The following is a 15474-nucleotide window of genomic DNA, read 5'->3' as shown; positions in this document are numbered from 1 at the left end:
TCTGAGGATTTGAACTCAGGTCCTCATATTTGAACAGCAAGCACTCTTACTCACTGAACCAACTCCCAAGCCAGATACCTTTCTTTTCAGTGAATTTCATATAGAATATCATGTAGTATTAATATTGGTTCTACTGTGCAGTAAAATGTGTATACAAATATTCAAATTGATGCTTTAAAGCATGATAGTGAAAATAAACTTTTACATCAAAATCATTTTTATTTGAAAGTTTTTATTTTTCCTTCTGCAGCATGTTATTTTCCAGATGTTCCTAAATTACATCAATAACTTAGCCCACAAAGACTCTCCTTTTAGATTGTCAGCCTTTGGGCTACAGCATTTCCATGCAACCCAGGTAATTGTTGTTGGTTGTTTTTACTCTTTTGCTCTTTGGTCTTTGGTGTTTTGGGGCCCACCACCCAGCTCCCAAATAAATCACACACGAAGGCTTATTCTTAATTAAAAATGCCCAGCCTTAGCTTGGCTTGTTTCTTGACAGCTTTTCTTAACTTTAAATGATCCCATCTACTATTTGCCTCTGGGCTTTTTCCTTTCCTTACTTCTCTGTATCTTACTGTCACTCTTACTCTGTGGCTGACTTGGTGGCTGGTCCCAGGTGTCTTCCTCGCCTTGTTCTCTTCTTTTTTCTCCTTCTTCTTGTTCCTCCCAGACTTCTCCTTCTATTTATTCTCTCTGCCTGCCAGGTCAGTCTATCCTTTCTCCTGCCTCACTACTGGCCATGCAGTTCTTTAGTAGACCATCAGGTGGTTTAGACAGACAAAGTAACACAGCTTCGCAGAGTTAAACAAATGCAACACATCTTTATGTCATTAAACAAATGTTCCACATCTAAAAATAATATTCTACAATTCCATGTAATTACTATACCCGAATTTCTTGATGGATAGAATCATGCCTATTTCTCAGATCAAAGTCCCAGGTTCCTTCTTAATGACATTATTCTCCTTAATAATTACAGCCAATTTGGTTGAACCTATTTGCTCTCAATTTCAAACAGATTCAATTTCCTTCCTCCTCAAACTACACATTTCTATATACAACTTTAACTAAGACCATAATTCTTTCATTCCTAACATTGTTTGAATCTTTCTGCCTCACTCTTTCTTTTCTTTCACCTCCAATCAGATAAAGAGACTAAATAGAAACTATGCCATAGCCTGGATGCTACATAATCTTAAAATTTCTTTCACCAAATAATTTCTTTATTTTTACTTTTTAATATTATTTATTTCATTTTTATATATAAGAGTGTTTTGCTTGCGTGTATAACTGTGTACCATGTGCATACCTCTTACCCTTGGAGGTTACCAAATAATTTAATCCATTACTTTTTAATTCAGTCCTACTCAAGTTGTCAGGACAAAAGCAAAAACAGATACTTTGCTAGAATATGACATTGATTATCTTTGGTTAGTTCCTAGCAGAGTCCTTGTTCCCCTTTGAAACTTCATGCTCTCAGTAGTTACTAGCTGCATTTCCACTGGCCTTCTGTTCTTCAGAACTCCCCTCGCAGTGGCCCAGTAAACTCTATTTACAGCATTATAGGGCTTTTTTAGCCTGCAACTGTTAACTTTTACATTTCTCTTGTAAATCAGCACCAAAGCCTTTTAGACTACACTGTTAGGTTTATCACAGAATTGGCACTAATGATCAGTAGCTATTTTCTGTACTCGTGATTGGTGGCTATGACAGAACAAACGATGAGAAACAACTTGAGGCAGGAGTTTTCCTTGAATGACTATTTGAAGATAAAACTTATCAGGATGGGAATGCCAGGGCACAAGAGTGGCTTGTGTGTGTGATATATAATAAATACTAGTGTTTTTTTCTGCCCAATACTATAGAAGTTTTCTTTGTGACAAAACTTTTTATATCTCCTACCTTCTGAAACTTTCATGCAGATGTTTTAATCCCCTCCACACACCTGCTACAACTTTTGTTTAAAAATTGCACCCACCAGCTATCACCCCTGCATTCCTGGAACTTGATGGTCTGCAGTGTTGACCTCTTTCCTCTTTTCTTCATTTTTTCCATGCCAATTCTTTCCAAAACTATCCACCTGCAAAAGACTGTGAGAACAGACCAACCCCTGACAACAGGAAAAGACACAATTAGAACCCATGTTAGAATAAAAAACAAATACATTTACCTCCTAGGTGTACCTACTCTTCAGCTTTTGTGAATAGCACATCCTCTTAATTGAGAGTAAAGTTTTTCCTTGTCAAGATATTTTACTTGGACTAGTGGTCTCTTTAGTTGCAACTCCAAATTTATTTCTAACTAGCCTGCATGGCAAGTGCTTGAGGCTATTTATTCAGTTTGGTCAGATCATGGAGCAGAAAAGGGGCAAGAAGTTGATGTGAACTATAAACCCTGAGACTGACCATGAAGGTCTTATAAGAGGGGTGTTTGTATTATTTAGTTATCAGTTCTCTCTATGTACTGAAGGTGTACTGGTTAAATATGTGTGCCTACTACTCTTAATTTCTGTATTTCTAATTTGGACAGATTTACCTCTGAAGGATGAGTTTCATTGTTTTCCAGCTCTAACATATTCACATATTGAAACTTGGTTCATCAACCTCTCCTCACCCCTTTCCTCAGTTGAAACCCTAAACTCAAGATCCCACCTCCTGCAGCACCTCATCTTCTGTGGTGCTGTAAACGCCTCATGTGGCTCTCTGACAATCATCCACGTTTTTCATGGCAGGTTAATAAAGGCAGAGATTTCAGTTCCACAAATACTTAGCACAACATCCTCTACACTCCTTATGCAGTAAATTTAGCCAATTTCAGGAGACTTTTAAGTTTTAAGCAGGGTGCTGTGGGATGGTCTGTATGTCAAATGTGTTGCTCTGATTGCTCAATAAATAAAACACTGATTGGCCAGTGGCCAGGCAGGAAGTATAGACAGGACTAACAGAGAGGAGAATTGAGAGAACAGGAGGGTGGGGGGGAGACACTGCCAGCCTGCCAGCTGCCACCATGACAGGCAGCATGTGAAGATGCCGGTAAGCCACAAGCCACATGGCAAGGTATAGATTTATGGAAATGGATTAATTTAAGATATAAGAACAGAGAAGCCTGAGCCATTAGGCCAAACAGTTTAAATAATATAAGCGTCTGTGTGTTTATTTTATAGTGGGCTCCAGGACTGGTGGGGTTGGCGGGAGCTGGAGAGAAAACTCTCAAGCTACAGCAGGGTCCTCCCACACTGACTTGCCTTTATGGGAAGGCACACCTCTCTTGTTAAAACTCAGCCAGGTCCCCTTTCTGATCAGTTTAGAATTAACTTGAACACCAACCTTTTAAATTAGAAACTATATTTAGTAGAAAAGATTTGAATTCATGTATTTGTATGTAAAATAGCTCACAATAACAAACAATACAAATTATTGTGTATAAGAGATTTATTTTCTATTGTATTTTTAACATGCATCCTTTATGGAGTTTATCTTGTTTCATTATAAGAACATGACAGGAGAGGCAGTGGGAAGATTTAAGCAACAGATATCTGCTTAGAGATAGCAATGACGTAAGATAGTGAAGTTGCACCTAAGAAATTTCAACAATACAGTTGCCTAAACAAACTAGCACAATGACAAGACCAGCTGACATGCCAAAACAGACAGAAAAAAGAATTCTTTCTTCCTTTTTTAAGAGTGGCAAGGCAATTGCCTACCTAGGGTATAAACAGGACTGAACACAGTCATGGATGAAGAAAGGGCTCAAGGGGCACAGATCTAGTCAGGAAATCTATTAGCAAGAGTAGTTGAGAGCTTCTGGGAGAGGGGAAGTCACAGTCTTTTATATTAAATAGAAGATATATAGAATAAAAAAATAAAAATTGTTTATAAACAATTGCCTTGCTACTCTTAAATAAAACTCTAGGAAAGCAGGAGGGCTTGCTCTTGATTGTTGTTTGGCAGATGGATTGTTTCACTACTTTATTTATTTTGGTTTTTTTGTTTTTTGTTTGTTTGTTTGTTTGTTTGTTTGTTTTTGGTTTTTCGAGACAGGGTTTTCTCTGTGTAGCTTTGCGCCTTTCCTGGATCTTACTCTAGACCAGGCTGGCCTTGAACTCACAAAGATCTACCTGCCTCTGCCTCCTGAGTGCTGGTGCCACTGCCACCCCACTTGTTTCACTACTTTAATATTAAAATGCTTAATTCTTTAGTAAAATAGTCATGATTAAAAGCTTATATAAAAAGATTATGATGTACAATTTAATATTCATCAATATGGAGGAAAAATAAAATGATCTTCACCAACCAATCAAAAGGTATATAATGGACATTTCTTTCTTGCATCAATATGGGATGGCTTAAAGTACAAGTAATTCCATAGAGCTACTATATGGCACTGTTCTAATATCTATTATCTATCCTTTAATATCTATTTGCCTCCTACACCCTGTTTAATCATCCAACAATACTGTGAGTCCTGGTCAATCTTTACCCCATTTTTAAAGATTTTTTTTTAATGTGTATGAGTACATTGCCTGCTGGGTTTAACCAAGGCCACTAGCACAGACATAGGTATAAAGCTCTATGATGGGCCTGAATAACTAACTCATTAGTGACTATTCAACTGAAAACTGTGATTTCCCCTCTCCTGGAAGCTCTCAGCTACACCTTCTAATAGATTTCCTGAATAGATCTGTGCCCCTCGAGCCCCTTCTCCATCCATGACTGTATGTTTTTGTATTCAGTCTTGTTCATACCCTAAGGTAGACAATTGCAGATCTGTGAGTTCATGAGTGCCATGGCAATGTTTTGCCCATAGGCAGCATTTCACAGCTTTCTCCTCATTGTCTTGCTCTTCCTCTGTGCTATTCTCAGAGTACTGAAGGAGCAATATGGTTGTCCTGTTGCAGATAAAACACTCATCAGTCACTTGTTCTCAGCTCTTTGACTAGTCATGAATCTCTACATTAACTACTATTCTTTTGATGCATTAAGTATAGAATATAACACTGGTGATCTATAGTAGATTATTGGAAATGCCCTTTAGCTAGCCTCAGTAATATATAAACAAACTTGGCTTTGAAAACAAGTATTTGAATCACCAAAAGAAAGAAGGAATTCACTGAAGGTTAAAAAAGGCAGAAGAAAGGGAGGGATCCATTGCAGGTTTAAAGGGGGAGGGGTGGGGAATTATAAAACAGTGTCCAGGAAAGTAGCTATTGAAGACTACTTTTACTACAGGCAGAATACAGAGGAGACCTACCAATGTAAGCAGTGGGAGATTAGTAAATTACACCATAACAGACACTATGATAGCAAACTTATTTTGTTATTTTGATCCAACTTTAAACATAGAAAACATGCAAATACATATTATATGTAACACACATACGCACACACAGTACAAATACATTTGTCAACTTATTTCCACATGCCTTCATTTGCTCTATTCTGTTCTCTATCTTTATCTATCAATCATCTATCTATTCACCTGTCATTATTAAACATCTGTCATCTAGTGAATGTGAGTACCCACATGTAAGTGTTCCAGATCTACTTCAGCAGAAATAGATCATTGGGGTGATATCCCCATTTAACATAAGGTAGCTGTGTGTTGTTATTGGTCTTTTTATTCCTTCTTGAATCTTGTCATAGCTTTGAAGTTAGGTTGTTTCCCATCACCATGCCTAGCCCAGATAGAAACCACGAGGAAGAGCTTACCAGGGATCCTAGTGCTGACATTACACACAGTATAGCTCTCAATGCTTTCATAAACCAACTGTCTTCTGATAATGTCCAGCGAATGAAAACTGGAAAGTGCTGGCTACACAAGTATTAGCCAGGAATCCTACTACACATCTCCATCTCACTGAAATGATGATGTTTTCCCTTCAAACTTTCTGGGCAAGATCAACATTTCTTAAACGCAAGAAAATGTTAAGTCTACATTTTGTTTATCCAACAGAACAACCATAAATTCATTATGCTTGAAGACAAAATGATTTCTACAAATTCAGCCATATTAAAATCATTTACCTGATCAAGATTACATTATGTTTTAGTCAATTAAGACAACAATAACAAAAAATATCAGAATAAATACCTTTCATAAACAACCATTTCTGCCGGGCGGTAGTGGTGCACGCCTTTAATCCCAGCACTCGGGAGGCAGAGCCAGGCGGATCTCTGTGAGTTCGAGGCCAGCCTGGTCTCCAAAGCGAGTTCCAGGAAAGGCGCAAAGCTACACAGAGAAACCCTGTCTCGAAAAACCAAAAAAAAAAAAACAACCATTTCTCCCTAACTTCTGGAATCTGGGAAGTCCAAAGGCAAATGTCTGATGAAAGCTTTCTAGTGGTTTCTCACTGTGTCCTCACACGGTCTAGAGAAAGAAGTCCAATTCTTTCTCTTACAAGGGCATTGATTCAATTGTGAGAGCTCCACACGTGAAATAATTACCTCCTAAAGATGCCATCTAAAGAGAATATCACAGGGGATAAAATTTCAGCATGTGAGTGAGCAGTGCCATAAATGCAAAGCTTTACATTTTTTCTAATGTTTAAGTATTTTATGTTTATATAGTGAATTTTAGTCACTAGCAGCTACCAGTCTTCTCGCATCCCTTTTCCTCCCTCAGTGAAATCCTTTTCAACAAATGCCTTTTCTACTTTCCAGTTTTCTTTTTATGTGTGACCCACTGAGTTTAATTAGACTGTCTTTCCTGAACATAAGTGGGAGGTTATTTCCTGGAGCAAGGCTAAGTTATCAGTAGCTACACCACTGGAGAAAATGATACCTCTTCCCCTAACAGCCATTACTTGTCAGTAGTCCATCATGAATGAGGTAGGTACATAGTCTCCTCTTCCATCCATTGTGAACTATGGATGGGTCCATTCGTATGCAAGTCTTCTATAGATACGCATAACTGCAGTGAGTTCATGAGTGCAAAGACCAAGTTATATCCAGAAGATGCCTTTTCACTTCAGATGCCCCCGTATTCTGGTTTATACAGTCTGTCTACACTCTATTCTGTGATGTTTCCTGAGCCTTGGGAAGTGGTATTGCTATCCCATTTAGGATAAACATACTCAAGCACTCCACCAGCACAACTGTGTTATCTTTAAGGGTATACCATGGAAATTGCTGAATCCCATTTTCCTATATATTTCCCAGGTGTCTTCAGGTGGTTAGCAAAATTGTGAAAAATTGTTAGAGTATTAACCATTTTCTTCTCCTGTGAATTTTCAGTTATTTTTCTCCCAGGTGATCGTAAGATATATCCATTGGAATCTGAATTATAACTACATTGAAGGAAGAATAGGTATAAGTTGGGAAATCAGGATAGGCATTCTCCTTTATGAAGTCTTCTAAGATAAAGTTATTATAAGACTTTTCTTTTCTTTCAAGCAAGAGCCATCTAGATTTTGGTGTCTCTATGATCAAGAGGGATATACTGTTTCCCTCAGTAAAATGTATTAAAAATAACTTCAGAATCTATGGCTCTGTCTCATCTAATATCCACCCAGCTATTTCTACTCCTAAATCAAAGGATCAATACTTTTCTCAAAATGTATTATATTTTCTCCAAGACACTTGGTAATGATGTGAATTCAATACAAATTGTAATTCTCTAACTATCACAATTAGTGAGCATGTATAGATTGAGTGTAATTCTGTGATATGAGTAACAAAATGTTTCTGCTACAACAGTTTCTTAGTTGTGATGGGAACTTATCATTTGCCTGGGACTGCAGCTATTCAGACCCAAATAAACACACAGAGGCTTATATTAATTACAAACTGTATGGCCTAATGGCTCAGGCTTCTTGCTAGCTAGATCTTACATCTTAAATAACCCATTTCTATAAATCTATACCTTGCCATGTGGCTTGTGGCTTATCAGTATCTTTACATCTTGCTTCTCATGGCTGCGGCTGGCAGCATCTCCTGACATCTTTCTTGTTCCCAGAATTCTCCTCTCTGCTTGTCCTACCTATACTGTACTTCCTGCCTGGCTACTGGCCAATCAGTAATTTATTTATCAACTAAATCAGAACAACACATATTCACAGCATACAGAAGGACATCCCCAGCAATCATTTCTTCCTGGAAGCTTTCTGCAGCACCCAGGAGCAATTACTTCACACAAAATCTTTGCCATCAACTCTATTAATGTCATGACCAACTACAAGCATTTCCACTCCCCAAAGGCCTTGACTAACCACAAACCACCATTGGACACAAAAGCTCAGTATCATTCTCTAAATGCCATGGAGAACATTGCACCTTCATCCCAATAAATATAGTAATATAAACCTTAGCCTTACAAGTGCTAAATCATTTCTCTACTGCACATGTTGCTTCCCATAGTGCATCTGATTGAGATTATATAAACCCACAATATACACACATAAGATGATATATAAGGGGTTCTCCCTGAAAGGCTACTATAGGACACATTATTGTGCATGTAACCCTAACCAATTCAGATCAGACTGACCATTCCATTACTCATAACTAAATATGTTGGGAATATACTTCAATAGAAGCTATCTAAATTTGATTGTAGCAAGCGAGGAGTAGAGAAATTCATATTGTTGGTCAAGAATGGGAATTCATGTAGCTTGATGCAGGTGAGGGTTCAAGTTGTTCAAAGAATTCTAGGCATATTGTTTGGAGATGGGTTTGTATGCATAGTATATAAGATACACCATTTTAACAAAGCAACTTGAATGTAACACATTTTTCCACAGTACATGACAAGGCAGCGGTCATTTCTAATTCAGTAGTCTCAGCAAGTAGTTGCAACCCCAAGGGCTGTGATAATAAAGAAAGAAAATGGAAGAGCAGAGGACCTCAGAGTAAAGACTACCCAGAGGTGGATGCAAACAAACTGATGTTCTTGAATGACTCTGCGAAGATGTAACTCAAGTCTCCAAGGACAAATATGTCCATAGTGTTCATATTTCTGACAGACACAAGGGTGCTATCAATAGCAAGTTGAGCCCCAAGGTATTGAAGCTCACATCTATAATCCCAACACAGTATTGAGTAAAGGAAATACCTGCAAGCTGAAGGCTAATTTGGGCTACATTGTGAGCTCAAGGCCCACCTGGAATACATGGCTGCACTATTACTCAAAATATCAAAGAAAGAGTGGGATGGGTGAAGAAGAACTAAGAGAAGAAAAGAGGAAAAGAAGAAATAAAAGACCAGATCCAGAATTAACCACTGTCACAGAACTAACCACAGATCAATCACCATAACCAGGAGCAATTTCTGCAGTAGCACATAGTAACAGCAAGTCTGCCTGTCATTCTTACCCATTTCCAGAGTCCATTTTACTTTCATTATAAGTTGAATCCAACAAAAAGCCAGGCAGCTATGGATAAATAAAATTTACATCACTATTGACTGTAGGTGGACTTTCTTTGAACCACCAGCTCCTGAATAATGAAGTGGAAACTTTTTTCTTTTTTTATTTTAAAGAAATTTTCTATTCATTTTATATACCATCCACAAATCCTCCTCCCCTGCTCCCACCCCGCAGCCTCCCAAAGCCCCACAACCCACACCCCATTTCTACCTCCTCCAAGGCAAGGCCTCCCATGGGTAGTCATCAGAGCCTGATACACTCAGTTGAGGCAGGTCCAAGCCCCTCCCCCTGCACCAAGGTTGTTTAAACTGTCCTTCCACAGACCGTGGGCTCCAAAAAGCCCACTCCTGTACCAGGGATTGATCCTGATCCCACTGTCTGGGGGCCTCTTAAGCAGATCAAACTACATAACTGTCTTGCCTATGCAGAGGGCCTAGTCTAGGCTTATGGAGGCCCCACAGCTATTGGTCCATAGTTCATGAGTTCCCACTAGTTTGGTTTGATTGTCTCTGTATGTTTCCCCATCATGATCTTGATGATCCTTGCTCATAGAATCTTTCTTCACTGTCTTCGACTGGACTCCTAGAAATGAAGACTTTTTATTAATTTTTTGGACTTAGCTTAGGCTTGTTCCCAACTAGTTCTTAAAACTAAATTAACTTGTTTACATTAATCTATGTCCTGCCATTATTTCTCTTCAGTACCATATGTCTAACTTCCTCTGAGTCTACCTGGTCAACTCCCCACCTCATATTCTTTCTCTGAGTTTCTCTCTAGAAATCCCGCCTATCATCTCCTGCCTAGTTATTGGCAATTCAGCTCTTTATTAAACTAATCAGAAGATGCCTTAAAGCAGGTGAGGTAAAACAGACACATCTTCACACATCATGTTCAAATATCCCACATTTAACTGAGCATCATAGAGCAGAGTACAACGAGGTATAGCTGTGATCTCTTTTTTCCTTTCTTTCTTTCTTTTCTCTTCTTTTTTCTTCCTTTCCTTTCTTTCTTTCTTTCTTTCTTTTTTTTCCTTTCTTTCTTTCTTTTCTCTTCTTTTTTCTTCCTTTCCTTTCTTTCTTTCTTTCTTTCCTTCCTTCTTTTTTCTTTCTTTCTTTTTTCTACCTCTTTCCCTTCTTTTCTTTCCTTCTTACGCTATTTGAATTTGTATTAAAGTTACTGTTCACTAATGCATAAAAACAAAAACTACACACATCCATAGTGCCCCATGCATTGTTTTGTTACAGGTTTACATTATATAAAGCTTAATTAGGTTAAACTTCCCAATCTCCTCCAATATTGTTGGAACACAGTTAAAAGAATGATGCCTGGGGAAGGGTACCTTGAGGAACTCTGAAAGAGGCTACAGGAAAAAAGGCAGAGGGCCTTTTGCCTCAAGTGCATTTTGTTTCCTGGATTATTCTTGGACATGATTTCATACCTCCTGTGACAAACACTTGCATTGAATTTATAAGATATGTTTATTCTTGTTGGATGTCAGAACATAACTATAGAGCCAATCTGGTCAGTGTACCCAAAATCTGGATATGGCCTTCTGTCTTATTTTCATGCTTTTCCAGATAAAATCTATAGTATGTGTCAGGCAATTGCTCTGTCCTGAGAAAGTTCTGGGAAAAGACTGCTCTGTTAGTACTTATTATGCACTTACTGATGTTTTTCTGAACTCAAATAATCTTTCATGGATCATTGCTTTCACTGTTACATCTGTGTATAAATACACTAAAGCTGAAGTTAGGTTGTTTACAGCATTAGACTGTAGTCTGCTCCATTCATTCAGGTTCTCAGATCCCAGATCTGCATGGGTTGGCAAAAGTCAACAAACATGTATTATTTAGAAATATAAAGACATTCAGAAACCTTTTCTCTAACTTTTTATTATTTTGATATTACATATAGTTGCTCTACTGTGGAACAGTGTACCAATTCTTCTTGTTCCTAATTGTAACTTAGTAAGGAGGTTGGATTTTAAGAGAGGCAGTACCTTAATAGTCACCACAAAGTAAATAATCTAAATGTACAAATACACAAACAAATTTTGGGAGTTATGAGTTAACATGTTATTTAATGTGGGAAAAGTTGTCCATATAAATGCTTAGACAAGACCTTTTCTGCTTAGTAACACATCTATGAATAATTAAGTGTTTGTTTTTTTAACTGTAGTAATGAAATAAATTTTCTGTAGTAGAATTGTACTATTTCAGAATTGGTGACTAAGACTATTTGAAGGATTTATGTGCATGAAGCATTGAAGAAAAGAATGTACCATCAGAATAAGAAGAGTGAGACCTGGAGGAAGGAACAATTTCTCTAGACAACCTTTGGAATTTCTTTCTATTCTTGGTAGCATTCTGGCATGCATTCCTTTAAAAAAATAATGTTCTATTTGTATCATTTGAAGATATCTGTCTTAAACCCCAGGGAAGCCTGCATCTATATGGAATTCACCAGATGTATCAGCTTCCTTTGTCTGTCATTATAAATTAGCACACAGAGACTTAGGCATTATACATTTATTATCAGTCAGATGGCTGGGCTAACCTCACTATACAAAAATCAAGGCATTAAAGAGCAGTGCTCTGTTCTTCGAGACTCTAGGGAAATTTCTTTTATCACATTTTCTTTCCCTAGAGGGTATATGTTGTTTGTCCCAAGTGGATCTTCTCCTCTGTTTCTCTATCTTTAAAAGCATCATCTTGGCATCTCTCTGACCATCTCCCTGCACAGAAGAGTTACTTTAATTCAATGTGTAATTAGATTAGACCCAAGTAGATAATCTAGGGTACTGCACTACTCTCTAGGTACTTAATCAGTGAGAAAAAACTCTCATTCTATGTATAGCAATGTATTAATAACTTTCAAGTACTGTAGCGTGAACTTTGGGTCTGTCATTATGACTATAAAAACACTATCTATTTTAGCTTTTTGAGTATCTTGTAGAAAAGCAAGGCAAGTTTTGTGAGTAAGGCAATTGCAACATAAGTTTATGACTTACATATAAAATGCCCCTCTGAAGGCTTAAGAACTGAAGTCCCGGCCACAGCTAATAGATCTAGTCACTGAGAGATGATTTGATCTTGAAGGCTCTCAATTCAGTATTGGATGGTTTTACTGAGAGGTTTTGTGCGAAATGAACATCTGTGCTTCACCATGCTAATGTATCTCTTTCATGATTCTCTGCCTCAGAATAGGCTCAGAAAAATACAGCCAGAAAGCATGGATGGAACCCTTAATATTCTATGCCCAAACAAATCCTTCTACTTTTAAAACTGTTTGAAGGCATTTGCTGAAGCAATGAAAACAGAACTATGTACATGGAGAAATTAGAAAGGTAATGAAAGACAACAATACAAGTTAGTGGCAAGGATCCCAATCAAATGCATGCTCATAAATGAAAATTACTAAGCCCAAACCTTTATCACATAGCTTGGAAATGAAGGTTTTAAAATCTGTGCATTGCTCTAGATCACATGTCTGTGGGGTGTAAAGCTAACACTTCAAGAAAGACTCAGTAACAAGAACATTTAAATGTATCATATCACTTTGCCTCTACAAAATTGATTCATACCTATATGAATTAGTTAAATGTATAATTCATGGTTTACCCTCCTCTGCGCACCTTGGCAGGTGTCTACCAATGGAATTGCTATAGGATGTGTTTCATAAGTACACAACTAACTCAGCTCTGGCTTTTGTAAATTTTTGGATTAAAATCAAATTGTTTCAAGTCTAAGGTGTGTGCAACCACTGTGTTGAATAAGCACAACCTCTGGCATAATCAAAACACAAATTTATTTTTGATTCCCACCATTTTTCTCAAATGTGTTTAGCTCTAATTATATTTCTATGGTCTTGAAGAACAAAACTACACTGAGGAAATGCTGTCTCGAAAAACAAAAACAAAAACAAACAAACAAAAAATCAAGCTTATGATATTTTGATAACTAAATAGCCTACAGTCATTTTAAGTAGCTATGTTGTCCCAATTTGGAAATCAGAATGTCTAGCTCAAGCCATTAGTGCCAATTTTGGCTTTAATTTACCATTGAAGTATGCTTCTCTCCACGTCCTATAGAAAAGTGCTGATCCTGGAAGCCAACGGTAGAAAAGTGTTTTCACTTCACTTCGTTAACCCTCCTTTGACTTTATAACGGAAGCAAAGGGAGCATAGAGTACAAAACAAAACTGATTTTATTTAGTTATGTTTGTGAGGGAGTGAGCTAGGGCTTCTCATACTATGCAACTGCTACACCACTGAGCCACACCCTATGCTCTCTAATGTTTTATTTAGATGGTAATTTCAGCCAGTTTTCTGCTTTCTGAGCTGGGCAATTGCTGGCAGCAGATTTGTTTTCTTTGGATACAGGCAGCAACTATCTGGAATTGTTTTCCTGGTGATGTCTGTCTGTAGAGATCATTCCCTGGGTATTATGCCATAGACAGTGGTTTGCCCTGATTGCAGAAACATCTATTTATCCAGGGATGCACATTCCTTCTAAATGGTAAAACCTAACACTCTTGATTTTGAAATCTCTTAGTTCCTGAACTAGAATAACTAGATATTCTCTCTCGTGATCCACTTCTAGTCCAAGGGAAAGACCCAGAATTCTTTGTAGTAACCGATTCTCATACTGTGGGTTTATTGCAAGATGAGAACAAATCTTCCAGAATTCTTTCTTTCATGAGGGTAAGACTGCAACAGTTAATCACAACAGTCATGTTTTCTTTCTTTGCTTGTCTCAGAACAGCTTAATTAACAAAGATTGGTGCAAAAAATGAGAAACCCTATATTCCAGAGTTTTTAGATCTTTCTTACAAAATCTTCATTTGATACAGTTATACCAATATGAAAAAAATACATTAAAAAAAAACAGATATACACTTACTCACAAATACACATGCATATACAGATAGAGAAAGAGTGTATGTGTGTAAGATCTAGATGAACTGTTCAAGTTTGATAAAATTAACTTAAACAGTTTCATTTGAAATTTAATTTTTGTTTAATCTGGAAAGTGAGCATTTCAGACCCTCATACCTTGGCAGCACTTGGTGTACCACCTTTAGCTAGCTTTGTCATGGGAAACACTGCCAACTTACTAAAAATACATTACCTAAGATGGCTCTGAAATGGACATTTCTATGTGTGTAAGACACCCTGGAAAGTCTATGTTTTCTGACTCAGTGTGTTTAGATGAATACAGATAGTTTTCATTCCTGATATGTGGGCAGAGATCCTATTGCCTGTTGAGAAGACCACTGACCAACACTGCTCCATGGCAACATAATGGAAGGACAAGTCTCCTAGAGTACAATTTTGGAGTTGTTCAGTATTGGAAACTAGAGAACACTTGTATATATGAAGTTATGCAAGACTTAATAAAATAATCCATCATCCCATTATTTGTGATAAAAGTACTTACTATATTTAGAGATAGGAATCTAGCTTCCAAACGAGGAACAATTATAAATAAAAGCAGAAATAATTTTGTTAATTGCTCACATCTATCTACTGTTCAGTAAACACTAGCTCAACATTTACTGCATGGCTAGTGTTGTCTCTCTTGGACAGTGTTTCTCAAAGGTGGACTCTGGAGTAGCAGCATGAGCATGTGTTTCTCAGTCTTCTGCCATCATCAGCACCAAATGCAAGAGTGTAAAGCACTGATGCTTGACTCAGTCCTGAGAGACTCTTATCCAGCAAGTACTCCATGGGTTTTAACAGTTTCTACCCCTAAATGATACATGGTTGTTGCTGAACAAATATACTTCTAAAGAGTCTTACTGTAATATAAATTTGTGTCTGCTCTTTCTAGGTTGTAAAAGAACTAACACTATTTTTATTTAAAATAAAAATTTCCAAATGAATTGTTTTGAAATCATTGGAAAATTGAAGAAAAAGTAGGATCTCTTGTAGGTGCAAACCAGATCACCTTTAGTGATAAGATACTTCAAGGAGAGTTTATAAATAAGGACATGCTCTGTGGCAAGCCACAGGAATATGTTATGAGGAGTCTAGCTGTATATTAAAGCTATACCTTGACCGGGCCAAGGGTCAGTCAAGTGGTAAGCCATCTAGCATGGACTATTTGGTGTTAC

The 15474-nt window shown here is 37.4% G+C and overlaps 1 long non-coding RNA gene across 1 annotated transcript; it reads left to right on the top strand.

Moving 5' to 3' along the window:
• The first annotated feature begins 6273 nt into the window (after positions 1–6273).
• On the top strand, positions 6274–9394 carry LOC143272509 (uncharacterized). Its single transcript, XR_013050149.1, has 2 exons — positions 6274–6827; positions 8738–9394. It is a non-coding gene; the product is annotated as an uncharacterized LOC143272509 (long non-coding RNA).
• The last annotated feature ends 6080 nt before the right edge of the window (positions 9395–15474 follow it).

Source organism: Peromyscus maniculatus, chromosome 1 (assembly GCF_049852395.1).
Source record: "Peromyscus maniculatus bairdii isolate BWxNUB_F1_BW_parent chromosome 1, HU_Pman_BW_mat_3.1, whole genome shotgun sequence".
NCBI classification, from domain to species: domain Eukaryota; kingdom Metazoa; phylum Chordata; class Mammalia; order Rodentia; family Cricetidae; genus Peromyscus; species Peromyscus maniculatus.
This window is presented reverse-complemented; position numbering and strand designations above follow the sequence as displayed.